This window comes from Bos grunniens, chromosome 1, assembly GCF_055505025.1.
Source record: "Bos grunniens cultivar Pamir isolate PY7600 chromosome 1, Bosgru_T2T1.0, whole genome shotgun sequence".
Lineage (NCBI taxonomy): Eukaryota > Metazoa > Chordata > Mammalia > Artiodactyla > Bovidae > Bos > Bos grunniens.
The window spans coordinates 97,745,940-97,758,766 of record NC_141165.1 but is presented as its reverse complement, the minus strand read 5'-3'; the positions used below and the strand labels follow the sequence as shown (position 1 = coordinate 97,758,766).

At 38.0% G+C, this 12,827-nt stretch overlaps 1 protein-coding gene across 43 annotated transcripts in view; it reads right to left on the bottom strand.

Annotated features, from left to right (window-relative positions):
• Positions 1–12,827, bottom strand: part of ZBTB20 (zinc finger and BTB domain containing 20) — an 847,908-nt gene that overhangs the window by 614,421 nt on the left and 220,660 nt on the right. For 42 of the 43 annotated variants that reach the window (XR_015165318.1, XR_015165313.1, XM_086405065.1 and 39 more), the window contains one exon: positions 6,235–6,280. The gene's annotated coding sequence lies outside the window, so the exon portion shown is untranslated. Of the gene's footprint in view, positions 1–6,187; positions 6,281–12,827 lie in introns of all 43 variants that reach the window. The other variant, XM_086405119.1, reaches the window with a different exon arrangement.

Genomic DNA, 12,827 nt, shown 5'->3' with positions numbered 1-12,827 from the left:
AAAAAACAAGCAGGTGCTAGCAATCTGAGAGACCACATGCCAGCTACAGCTGCTTCAAACTGATTCAATTACATCTGCCTGAATAGTCCCAGGACATCAAACCAGTTGAAGAGATCTATAGGTTGCAAGGAGACCTTGTCTATCCTAAGACAACCACCTGCAAATCTCCACGTTTGGATAAACATCATCATTCTGTCCCTAGGCACAGGAAAACAGACTGGAGTTGGGGGCGGGGGGGAAGGGGAATGTGATTTTAATTCACTTTAAAATTAAAAATTGGTTGGAGAGAGAACACAAAAGGTCCCTTTGAATTTTCATCTTTAAAATCTGAGAGTAGCTGAGGTCTTACGGAGACTTTGAAACAGTCTGATTCTGTGATAACATTTCCCAAATCATTGGGTTCAGCGCATTTACAGAACATACTCTTGGGATCTGGACTTCGCTCCAAACCTTGTTTGTACAAAAAGGGGCCAAGCAGCTGGGAAATTCTGGAGTGGAGTGTGTCCTCATTAGTTCCCATCTGCCACCAGAACTCAGCTCATGGCAAGTTTGGCTAAGTCCTGGTGTACTCAGGTCCAAATGTGGGTCAGTTTTAATTACACTATACAGAATTCTGTGTGCAGTTTTTAAATCCTTATTATACAGCACAGAGGAATGGGCAGCTCTCCAGCTAATCAATTTTTTAAAAGTACATATATAAAAATTTTAAACCAGGCTAGACAACAGTGGGTGGAAAAAAAAATCTTATAAATGAGTACAAGGGTTACTTAAGAGAATTATTAGTGAAATCGGGTCATGAGCAAGTCTGCTTTAAGACTTCAAAGTGAGGACAAACTGTTACAATGGTAAGATAGAAAACTTAAAATGAGGTGCACAAGGCCCCTTGCTCCTCCATGTAAATGAGTAACAACAAGGCTGTGACCAGTTTATCGTAAATACCTACGGCAACATTGGCTTTCACATAAGCAGAGATATTCCTTATTTTGTTATTCTTTACACTTATTTCTTTTCAAGGAATAACTCATGGTAGATATTGTAAAAAATGGGGAAAAATCATAAACTACCTGTTAAGAGTGAAAACAAAGATGAAGGAGAGGGGAGAGAGAGAGACAAGGAAAGCAGAGTGCACATGTGTTGAGAAGCAGACTCTGAGCATGACTTGGCTCTCGATGCCACCCACACAAACTGGGGCCAGAATCAACCCATGCAGTCTATGTTCAGAATCCGTTCTATCCAAAAGCTTCATCAGGTGCAGAAGAGCTAAAACACAGCCTTCAAAGACAACTGTCAGCAAAAAATTCAGGAGTGAGGATGTAGGCAGTCAATGCTGGACATTTATATAATAGCATAATGCACCATTTTTGATGGATAAAATGTCCTTTGGCACAAACCTTAATGACAGAAAAAAAAATCCCTTAAATGCTCAGAGTATTTTGGGGGCTTTTGACTGAGTTGTTAGGAAACTGATACATTTAAAAGGCAGGACTGAATTTTGGGTTCAAGTACTACCATTTCACATTTACTGTCAGTATGATCTTGGACAAATTGCTTATTCTTTCTGTGTGTAAGGTTTTTTTTTTTCCCCACCTGTAAAATGGGCAAAACAGCATCTACCTAACAGATTGTTGAAAGAATTATCAAATATATATATAATATACATAATAATATATATAAATACATATATACATATATATTTATGTATATATATATCCCTGGGTTGGGAAGATTTCCCTAGAGAAAGGAATGGCTACCCACTCCAGTATTATTCTTGCCTGGGGAATTCCATGGACAAAGGAGTCTGGCGAGCTACAATCTAATGGGACACAAAGAGTCGGATGCTCCTGAGCAACTAACACAACATATCTATATATAAACATTTCCCTGGAATATAAAAGTCACTCTGTATTGGTATACACTCCTTGAGTTGAGTTTCACTCCTTGGATGAAAAGCTATGACCAACCTAGACAGCATATTAAAATCAGAGGCATTACTTTGCCAACAAAGTTCCATCTAGTCAAAGCTATGGTTTTTCCAGTAGTCATGTTCTAATGTGAGAGTTGGACCATAAAGAAAGCTGAGCACCAAAGAACTGATGCTTTTGAACTGTGGTGTTAGAGAAGACTCTTTAGAGTCTCTTGCACTGCAAGGAGATCAAACCAGTCAATCCTAAAGTAAATCAACCCTGAAAATTCATTGGAAGGACTGATGCTGAAGCTGAAACTCCAATACTTTGGCCACCTGATGAGAAGAGCTGACTCACTGGAAAAGACCCTGATGTTGGAAAAGATTGAAGGCAGGAGGAGAAGGAGTCGACAGAGGATGAGATGGTTGGATGGCATCATGGATTCAATGGACATGAGTTTGAGCAAGCTCTAGGGGTTGGTGATGGATAGGGAAGCCTGGTGTGCTGCAGTCCATGGGGTCGCAAAGAGTCGGACATGACTGAGCAACTGAACTGAACTACCCATTATACTGTGTAACCCTGACAAGTACATGAACTTTTCTGAGCTTATTTTCTCATCATGGATAAAACAAAGATATTAAATAGATAACTATTAAGATCCCTTCAAGTTCTAACCCTATGTGATTTTTAGAATTTCTTCTAAAAGAAATTAGAGGTAATTAGATAGAACTTTTAGAACAATCAATGTGACAATGTCCAGACCAAGATACTTGCTCTCAGGCAAGTAGGTGATCTTCCTTCAGCATCTAAGTTGTAGTAGTGGTGGGGATAGTGTTGGAAATAATAGTAGTTGGGCTAAGATTTATTCAGCATTTGCTATATATCAACCACTGAACTAAGAATTTTACATGTGTTGTTATATCTAACTCAACACAGCAATATATAATGTAGATACTACTATTTTTCCAATTTTCCAAAGGACTAACAAAGCAAACAAACAAACAAAAAATTAGGTTAACTTGACTGGGTCTATACTAATAAGTGTTGAAGACAAAAGGAGCTCTGTTGACATATCTCTGTATGCTCTTTGAGAGCAAGGACACTGTTTTATCTATTTAGCCTAACTCACTGTCTAACAAATGGTACGTATTCAATTATTGTGTGGAATAAAAGAAAGGAAGGAAATGAGGGAGGGAGGGAGAAAAGGAAGGGGAGAGAGAAAGAAATTATATCTAGACATGCTATGTCCTCAATAAATATTTCTTCCTTTAACCCTTTCTTTCTTTAACCCTGAAATCACAGGGAAATCTGCAGTAATGTTCAGGAATCCTAGGGTTTAGTGATCTTTCCCTCCTGAGTATTCCAAACTGTAATTCCTAGTACAGGTCACTGAAGCATCTGCTATCATCTGGTTTAGTATTCTAGCTAATAGATAGTTTTGGTTCTCTCTCAATTCTAACATTAGTCTAACAAAAGAATATAGTTGATTCTACCACACTAAGTTTCTGGAAAAAAAGAATGTCCCTGATATTGGTCTCTCACCCACTGGTGTAAACTAAAATGAAAGAAAAGCTATTCCCAGAGGAAACAGCTTGTGTACTTCCAAACCTAATAGTACACATGAATATCATCAACCAGAATTTGAGATGCCTAAGAAAGATGTTTTGATGCAGATAAAGGGATCACTTTGCTACTTCTGCCATTGTTATAGGACCGTCTCGTGCCATACATAATGGAACTTTAGAGGGGCGTTAACTAAAGCAGGTCATGACAAACACTACTTTGACTCTACTTCTACTTGGCTTTTTCTTCATTTATTTACAATTAGAATTCAGTGAATAACAGAAACCATAATTATAAACATGTGTACAGTAAATACAGGGCCCACTACTTATGTTTAGGAAAACACAAATTTTTAAATGTGATCTGATCTACCCGATCCTAAGAAAGCCTGCATAGTTTGTGTTTTCAGTGAGATAGTGATAGGGTCGGGGTAGGAGAGTTTGGGGGAGAAAATGATTGCTTAGGAAAGCCATAGCATTGCTCACACAACACAGAATTTTATTTACATCTATGCTGAAAACATTTTCTAGGTGATTAGTGACTTAGTCATTGAATACCTCAGCATTCTGTGTAAAAGAGGGATAATGTAAAGACTTCTCATAGTCAGCAAAATGAATGCAAAGTATATTGCAAATAGTGTTATGGCAATTCTTGATTGTGTTGAGTATCAATTCTTATATATTCATTTCTCATTTTAAGGAAAGAATTTATCAGTAGTCTCATCTCCATCTCATCCACAGTGTGAGAGCTAAAGGAAGTACATGAAGACCATCCAAAATATAAAGCAAATAACAAGTTTCTAGGCCTCTATTCTTTCAGAAATGTTTTATTTATACATGCATTCATTCAACATTTACTTACCACCTAGTATGTACAAGGCATTGTATTAAGAGACTGTGGAAAACCATACACTTAGCTCAGTACCTATGTGTCTTACTCCCAAAGAGGTCAATTAAATTCATATTATGGTAGTTAAAAAAAAAAAAAAACCACAGATTTAAACAGGTCAATAAAAGAAGATACACAAGCTCTAAGATTTTATGTTATGAAATACCAATAGAAACTCGTAAGCATTTTTAAAAAGACTAATGCAAGTTATTTGAATAAGTTTTCAGTATCAGGAATTTGGTACTACCAAATAAATTAATTAAATGCTTTGTATATTGAGTTGCCGCTTTTTATATTATATTTATAGAACTTTAGCTAACTAGTACAGGATATAGTTCATATTAGCTTGTCTATGTTAAAAATATAGATACTTGTCAGAAACCTTGTAGAGCTGTTATCTAAAAGAAACATCACTAACAGAAATGCTTAGGAAAAAACATCAAGTGACTAGGATTTGATAAAGGATTTCTTTTGTGGCTCAGCTGGTAAAGAATCTGCCTGCAATGCGAGAGACCTGGCTTTGATCCCTGGGTTGGGAAGATCCCTGGAGAAGAGAAAGGCTACCCACTCCAGTATTCTGGCCTGGAGAATTCCATGGACTGTATAGTCCATGCGGTCCGACATGCAAAGAGTCGGACACAACTGAGCGACTTTCACTTTCAATTTCAGGATTTGATAAAACTAAAGGATGATATTCCAGTCTTAAATTTTACATCTGGATTTTAGTTCCTCTTCAAAGATAATTATCTAATTTTTCCTTATTTTCTCTCTCACTTCCACTCAGCTGCAATGGAGACACATGCACAAATCAAGAAATCATCTTGAATTTTCTTAATATCACTTAAATTTTCTGAATATGCCCCATGTGTCCACTAATAGCCAAATGCTTTCAAATCTGTTCAGCTAAATGGATCAATAACTACATCCAGCCTCACATAGTGGGGTTGCCAACATAGTGAAACTGAGCCAAACAGAAAATGTCTCTATGAGGACAAAAATTATTATCAACCCAGTTATCTTGAGAGATCCACTCTCCCCAGGTATTCTTTGGAGAACTTAGCATACACATTATCTAGGGCAGTCAACAGTTGCTAAGAAAATATTTGAGACCGAGAACAAAGAATTTGGATAAAATATTTGGGAACTAGAATCAATGAGTTTTATAATAAACCAATGTAATAGCTCAAGGACTACATCAAGCAAGAATCTTTCAAACTTGGAGGACACAAAATATGTAACAGCACAAGCAAACTGCTAACAAGCTTCTCTGTGCACTCAATCATATGACACAGCTGCAAACAACAATTGAGCAGGTGCAACCAAGCTTTTGAGAATTCCTGCCTGTTGCCCAGAAACCACACCACCACACAGTTGAGGTTTTCAAACAGGTGCAAACATTTTTTTTCCCATTACTCTAGTACTTGAGACAGTGCAGCAGACAGGAAGTACATCTGCAACTACTCCTTACCTAAAGCAGCCAGCACAGAAAATAAACTCAAAAGTGACACAAAAAAAGTTTTAACATAAAACAATAGTGTCAAAAACAGTAGTTTTGCAAGTCTCTGATCCCACATCAGGAGCCGCTTTAATAGAACAGTTCCATAAAACAGTTTCTAATCTTTCCATTAGATGAATGCTTTGTAACTGAAATTATTCTGCTTCATCAAATCATAGAAATGTTTATTTGATTCTTACAATAGAGTGAAATGCAAGGTATGTATAAAATGTAATATCCTTTGATGCTTGCCAATATTTGAAGGTACTCAAAAATCAACATTTTCACATTATGAAATCTGTAAGCAATTTTAATGCCCCCAAATGTAATCACTTACCAGCTAATATGTAGATTAACATAACTATAGGTAATTCACACACATACCTGTGCAGCTATGGGGCACAGACAGACTTGCAATTTATCAGGTACTCTGAAATGTAAAACAAATACATTTTGTAAGTAAAAATAATTTTTGAAGTGGAGCCAGTATTTATGCTGAGACAATTTCTGCAGAGAAGTAGAAAAGATTGTAGTCCTTAAACAAGTGGGCTATTTTATATCTGAATTTTCCCCATAGGATATTTCAGTTCACCTTAAATTCATACGTGTGAGTATATGCACACACAGCTTCCGGAACAGTGTGATCAAAAACAAGTACCAGCAAGGGACTAAGACTCACCACGGTCTCTGAAATGAAAATATTTTTACCAGAGGATGAAACAAACACTTAAAATTGATTTTTTTCTTTGGTGTTGTTCCATGACTGTGGCCTTCCTAATACAAATACGACTGCTACTCAGATTCATCAACGCTCAGTTTGGACTGGTGAGGAAGAAAGGTGCTTTTGTAGAGCAGTCCACAGAAATGCATAAATAAATAAAATAAGCTCTATGCTCATTAACTTCAAGTTACAACAGCAAATAGAAAGGAGATTTCTATAAGAGGAAATGCTAAAGCCACATTAGATATGATGCCTCAGTGCAACACAGTAAGAAAACTGCCATCGAAGTAGGTATTGGAAAGAAGTCCAGCTTAAACAAAGTATGCAGAGTTTACAATTAGACCCAAAAAATATCTGCATGAAGGTGGAAACTGTATTGCAAAATGCAGCCTCTGAACTACTGTGACCTTAAACATATTCATAATCTCTCTGAAAGCAAACTAAAATATTTAATCTCTATACCTCTGAACATAGTTGATGATAGGAACATATTAAAATCATTAAGTTTAGTTGATAAAACTTGCTTAAAAGTGTGAAAAAAATAATCAGTTTGTATGATGACAGTGAAACACCTCTTCATACACTTCTGAGGGGAGTATGAATTGCTAAAATTTTTCTGTTAAACTATTGAGTAATATGATTAAGAATTTAAAATTCAGAATCTCTCATTCTACAGTAATTTTAATTCTAAAATTCTACCTTACATAACTGAACATCAACAGAGATTTATGTTAGCAAAAAAATAAAACTAACCTAGCTAAGCTAAATTTTCCACAGTAGAAAAATAAAGTATAGCACATCCATATAAAGAAATATTTTGAAACTATCTGCAGGGTAGTTTGTGGTTCTAAAGTATGTTATAAACACACAGAGTACCAATCGTATGGACATAACAGAATTTGTGTGGCTGAGAGAAAAAATAAGAACACGAAAAATTAAATGATTACATTTGGATAATAAGATTACGCATGATGTTAATTTTTCTTTTTACTTTCACACATAGTTAACCACTACAATAGACATGACTTTTATAATAAGAAAAACACTAGTTGTCAGAGAAGGGTAAAGGGAAAAAGTTTTAGAGTGCCATATGGAAATGATAAATCTAACCTTCATATGTGAAATAAATTAACTCAGTCGCACATGAAATCCACTAAGAATACCTACAGTGAAAAACACATCCTCCCTGGTTCCTCATAGGGGTACAGCCGGGGTCTCTTTTATCCCATTGCTTTAGAATATAAACCAGTAATTTGATAACACATTTTTTAATCATCTTAGTAAAACTTTCTTAATTATGCAGAGTGAAATGATGGCAAGAACAATTTAGGACTGCAAATCTGTTCAACCTATTACAAACTAATTTATTTAATAAGTCAACAATATTTAGTGAGCATCTATTGCATGCGAAGTACTGTTCATTATATTTAAAAGATAAATTAGAAAACACCTCATAGAGCTAACAATTTAAAAGGACTTTTAAAATTAATGCATTTCTTTTGCTGTTTCTCATACAGGGTTATCGTTACCATCTTTCTAAATTCCATATATATGCGTTAGTATACTGTATTGGTGTTTTTCTTTCTGGCTTACTTCACTCTGTATAATAGGCTCCAGTGTCATCCATCTCATTAGAATTGATTGAAATGTATTCTTTTTAATGGCTGAGTAATACTCCATTGTGTATATGTACCACAGCTTTCTTATCCATTCGTCTGCTGATGGACATCTAGGTTGCTTCCACGTCCTGGCTATTATAAACAGTGCTGCAATGAACATTGGGGTACACGTGTCTCTTTCCCTTCTGGTTTCCTCAGTGTGTATGCCCAGCAGTGGGATTGCTGGGTCGTATGGCAGTTCTATTTTCCAGGTTCGATGCATGATACAGGATGCTCGGGGCTGGTGCCCTGGGATGACCCAGAGGGATGGTACAGGAAGGGAGGTGGGAGGGGGGTTCAGGATGGGGAACATGAGTACACCGTGGCAGATTCATGTTGATGTATGGCACAACCAATACAATATTGTAAAGTAATTAGCCTCCAATTAAAATAAATAAATTTATATTTAAAAATTAATGCATTTCTATTAATTTTACTGTGAATCCAAAACTGATCCAAAATAATAGTATTAAAAAAACAACAAAAACAAAACAAAATTTAAAATATTTACTACAGCTCAGATAAAGACATAAACACAATACATATGGTTTAAGGAATTTGTGACAGATCTGGCACTCTTTGAGAAAACATATCAGGTTGATTTTTTTGTATTATTGAGCAAAAACTGATATTTACATAACACCCAAAAAGTCTTAAGTACATGAATGTGTATCACTTATAAAATGCCCTAGTAAATTACTATAAGAAACGCTGGACTGGAAGAAACACAAGCTGGAATCAAGATTGCCTGGAGAATATCAATAACCTCAGATATGCAGATGACACCACCCTTATGGCAGAAACTGAAGAGGAACTAAAAAGCCTCTTGATGAAAGTGAAAGCAGAGAGTGAAAAAGTTGGCTTAAAGCTCAATATTCAGAAAACGAAGATCATGGCATCCAGTCCCATCACTTCATGGGAAGTAGATGGGGAAACAGTGGAAACAGTGTCAGACTTTATTTTTTTGGGCTCCAAAATCACTACAGATGGTGACTTCAGCCATGAAATTAAAAGACGCTTACTCCTTGGAAGGAAAGTTATGACCAACCTAGATAGCATATTGAAAAGCAGAGACATTACTTTGCCAACAAAGATTCGTCTAGGCAAGGCTGTATTTTTCCTGTGGTCATGTATGGATGTGAGAGTTGGACTGTGAAGAAGGCTGAGTGCCGAAGAAATGATGCTTTTGAACTGTGGTGTTGGAGAATACTCTTGAGAGTCTCTCGGACTGAAAGGAGTACCAATCAGTCCATTCTGAAGGAGATCAGCCCTGGGATTTCTTTGGAAGGACTGATGCTAAAGCTGAAACTCCAGTACTTTGGCCACCTCATGCAAAGAGTGACTCATTGGAAAAGTCTCTGATGCTGGGAGTGATTGGGGCCAGGAGGAGAAGGGGACGACAGAGGATGAGATGGCTGGATGGCATCACTAACTCGATGGACGTGAGTCTGAGTGAACTCCGGGAGTTGGTGATGGACAGGGAGGCCTGGCGTGCTGCAATACATGGGGTCACAAAGAGTCGGACATGACTGAGCGACTGATCTGATCTGATGTATTTTTTATCCTTATGTAGTCTACTTTTTGTTAACAGAATTATATATTAGGAGACCAGTATGAAAAAAAATTGATTCAATCTCAGATACCAGATGTGTAAGACTGTCTCTGATTACCTAAAGCTACATAAAACATATGTACAATTATTAACAAGATATAGTTATTTATTGTCACCCGAAGTAAATAAGTGAGTTACTTTCTAACTTTACCAAAGACAATGCTGTACTGTCATCTCCAGGGAAAGAAGGTAAGGCTGGACAGACCAGTGCTGAGGGAATCCCTGGTAACCAAGGGGGGTGGTGGTGAGGGATGTGAAGCACTTGGTTGAGCAGATAAAAGAATGCAGCACACAGTATCCTTGTGACCTGTAACCATAGTGGGCATTTGCCTCTCTGAAGCTAGTGCCACATGATGGCCCTCAGGTTCAGTCAATGGGGTCAGCCTGTGTGAAGCTGTGCCACTCAGTAAGAGAAGCTATTTATGGGATCAATGACCTGTGGGTCTGGGACAACAGCAGAGTTATATGAGGCAGGATAGTTTTGCTACCAGAGAAACCTAGAATTGAGTTCTAGATCCCTCTTTTCAATTGAATTATCTTAAATGAGTTAATGGTTCCCTGTCTGTAAAATGATGATCAGGATCTCCTGATGGTGCAGTGGTAAAGAATACACCTGTCAATGCAGGAGATGTGAGTTCAATCCCTGGGTCGGGAAGATCCACTGGAGAAGGAAGTTGCCACCTCAGTATTTCGTATTCAGGAGTTCCCACTCCAGTATTCTTGCCTGGGAAATCCCATAGACAGGGGAATCTGGCAGGCTACAACCCATGGGGTCGCAAAAAGAGTCGGACATGACTTAGTGACTAAACAACAACAAAAATTATGATCATGTTACCTAACCTATAAGATTGTTTGTGCCTATGCATCCCTGGAAGCTCAGCTGGTAAAGAATCCACCTGCAATGCAGAAGACCCTGTTTCAATTCCTGGGTCCAGAAGATCCCCTCAAGAAGGGATAAGCTACCCAACCACTATTCTTGGGCTTCCCTGGGTGACTCAGATGGTAATGAATCCATCTGAAATGCGGGAGACCTGGGTTCAATACCTGGGTTGGGAAGATCCCTTGGAGGAGGGCATGGCAACCCACTCCAGTTTTCTTGCCTGGAGAATCCCCATGGACAAAGGAGCCTGGTGGGCTACAGTCCATGGGCTCTCAAAGAGTTGGACATGACTGAGTGACTAAGCACACATTATATGTGATAGGCATGGAAAAGAACTAGCACAGTATGAAAGTAAACGTTGCTGAACAGAAGCTATTGCTGCTGCTGCGTCACTTTAGTCGTGTCCGACTCTGTGCGACCCCATAGATGGCAGCCCACCAGGCTTCCCATCCCTGGGATTCTCCAGGCAAGAACACTGGAGTGGGTTGCCATTTCCTTCTCCATTGCATAAAAGTGAAAGGTGAAAGTGAAGTCGCTCAGTCATGTCCGACTCTAGCGACCCCATCGACTGCAACCTACCAGACTCCTCCATCCATGGGATTTTCTAGGCAAAAGTACTAGAGTGGGGTGCCATTGCCTTCTCCAAACAGAAGATATTAGTATTGTCCTAATTGTATGAGGAAAGGAGAGGATGTTTGTACCTTTAAGCTAAAGAAGGAGTAAGGAGTTAGAAAGATAGCTTGCTCAATATATCACTTTCTATTCTATAGCTCATCTAGGAGCCAGTCATATGCTGGATGTTCACAGAACATTTCTGAATCAGTAAACACTCGAACAATATTAATAGCTACAATGTGCAACTCTAACCAGCATTTTAAAGCACCAATTCTATTACGCAAGAGGAAGGCAGTAATATGTGCCCATTTTTCTGAATGAAAAATGAAGGACCACTGTCTACACTTAACTGAAACAATCAGGAAATGGAACTATAAGGGCAAAGGTAAACAATTATTCAGCTGGAATCAGGACCAGGTGTTGCAGGCTCCTTAAAAATCACACATGAACAGTATCACTTTTTTAGGTATTCTAAAGAGACTCTGCAAATGACCTGAGTTCACATACAGCACACGATTTTGCAAATAGAAGTAAAAAAATATTACAATTGGCTTTGCTCTCAGGGCTTAAAATACACAAATTAATACATACTGAGGTTCTAGACCTTCTAATTTGATCTGGAGGACAGCACAAAGAATTGTTACACAGTGCCTTTAGAATCTATTGCAGTTTACATAATCCCTAGAATTGTTTGGGTTTTATGAGGGTGAAGTTACTATCAGTACCATTCCTGATGGAGATATACTATAGAGGATTTATTTTTTAAGTTCTTTCTACTTCTAGGTTGGCATAGCTGTGTTCCCCAGTGGGAACTGAATAGGTCTGACTTTGTGCTGTGTAGATTAAAAGTTTATCTTCCCTTCATACTGGATGGGCCTAGCTAGTGATGGAAGAGGGGGTGTTTAATGTTACCTCTTGAGCCATTAATAAATCAAATACCTAATTCACTTATTGTGGTGCTGGAGAAGACTCTTGAGAGTTCCTTGGCCTAAAAGGAGATCAAATCAGTCAATCCTAAAGGAAATCAACACTGCATATTCATTGGAAGGACTGACACTGAAGCTGAAGCTCCAATACTTTGGCTACCTGATATGAAGAACCAACTCATTGGAAAAGAACCTGATGCTGGGTAAGACTGAGGGCAGGAGGAGAAGGGAGTGACAGAGGATGAGATGGTTGGATAGCATCACTGACTCAATGGACTTGAGTTTAGGCAAACTTCAGGAGATAGTGAAGGACATGGAAGTCTGGTGTGATACAGTTCATGGAGTCGCAAAGAGTCTGACAAAACTTAGCAACTGAACAACAGCAGCAGTTCACTTAAGGCACTGAAAAGAGTCTCAGCTGGGTCTGCAGGAGCAGTGGCTCCATAAAAGAACTCTGAGCCTAAATTTAAACTAAAAAATATTTCCCCTATGGCTGAATGAGCATTCTTAGGAATATTGAGTGGTTTACATTTTAAATTTGGCTTATTTTAAGAAAAGACACTAT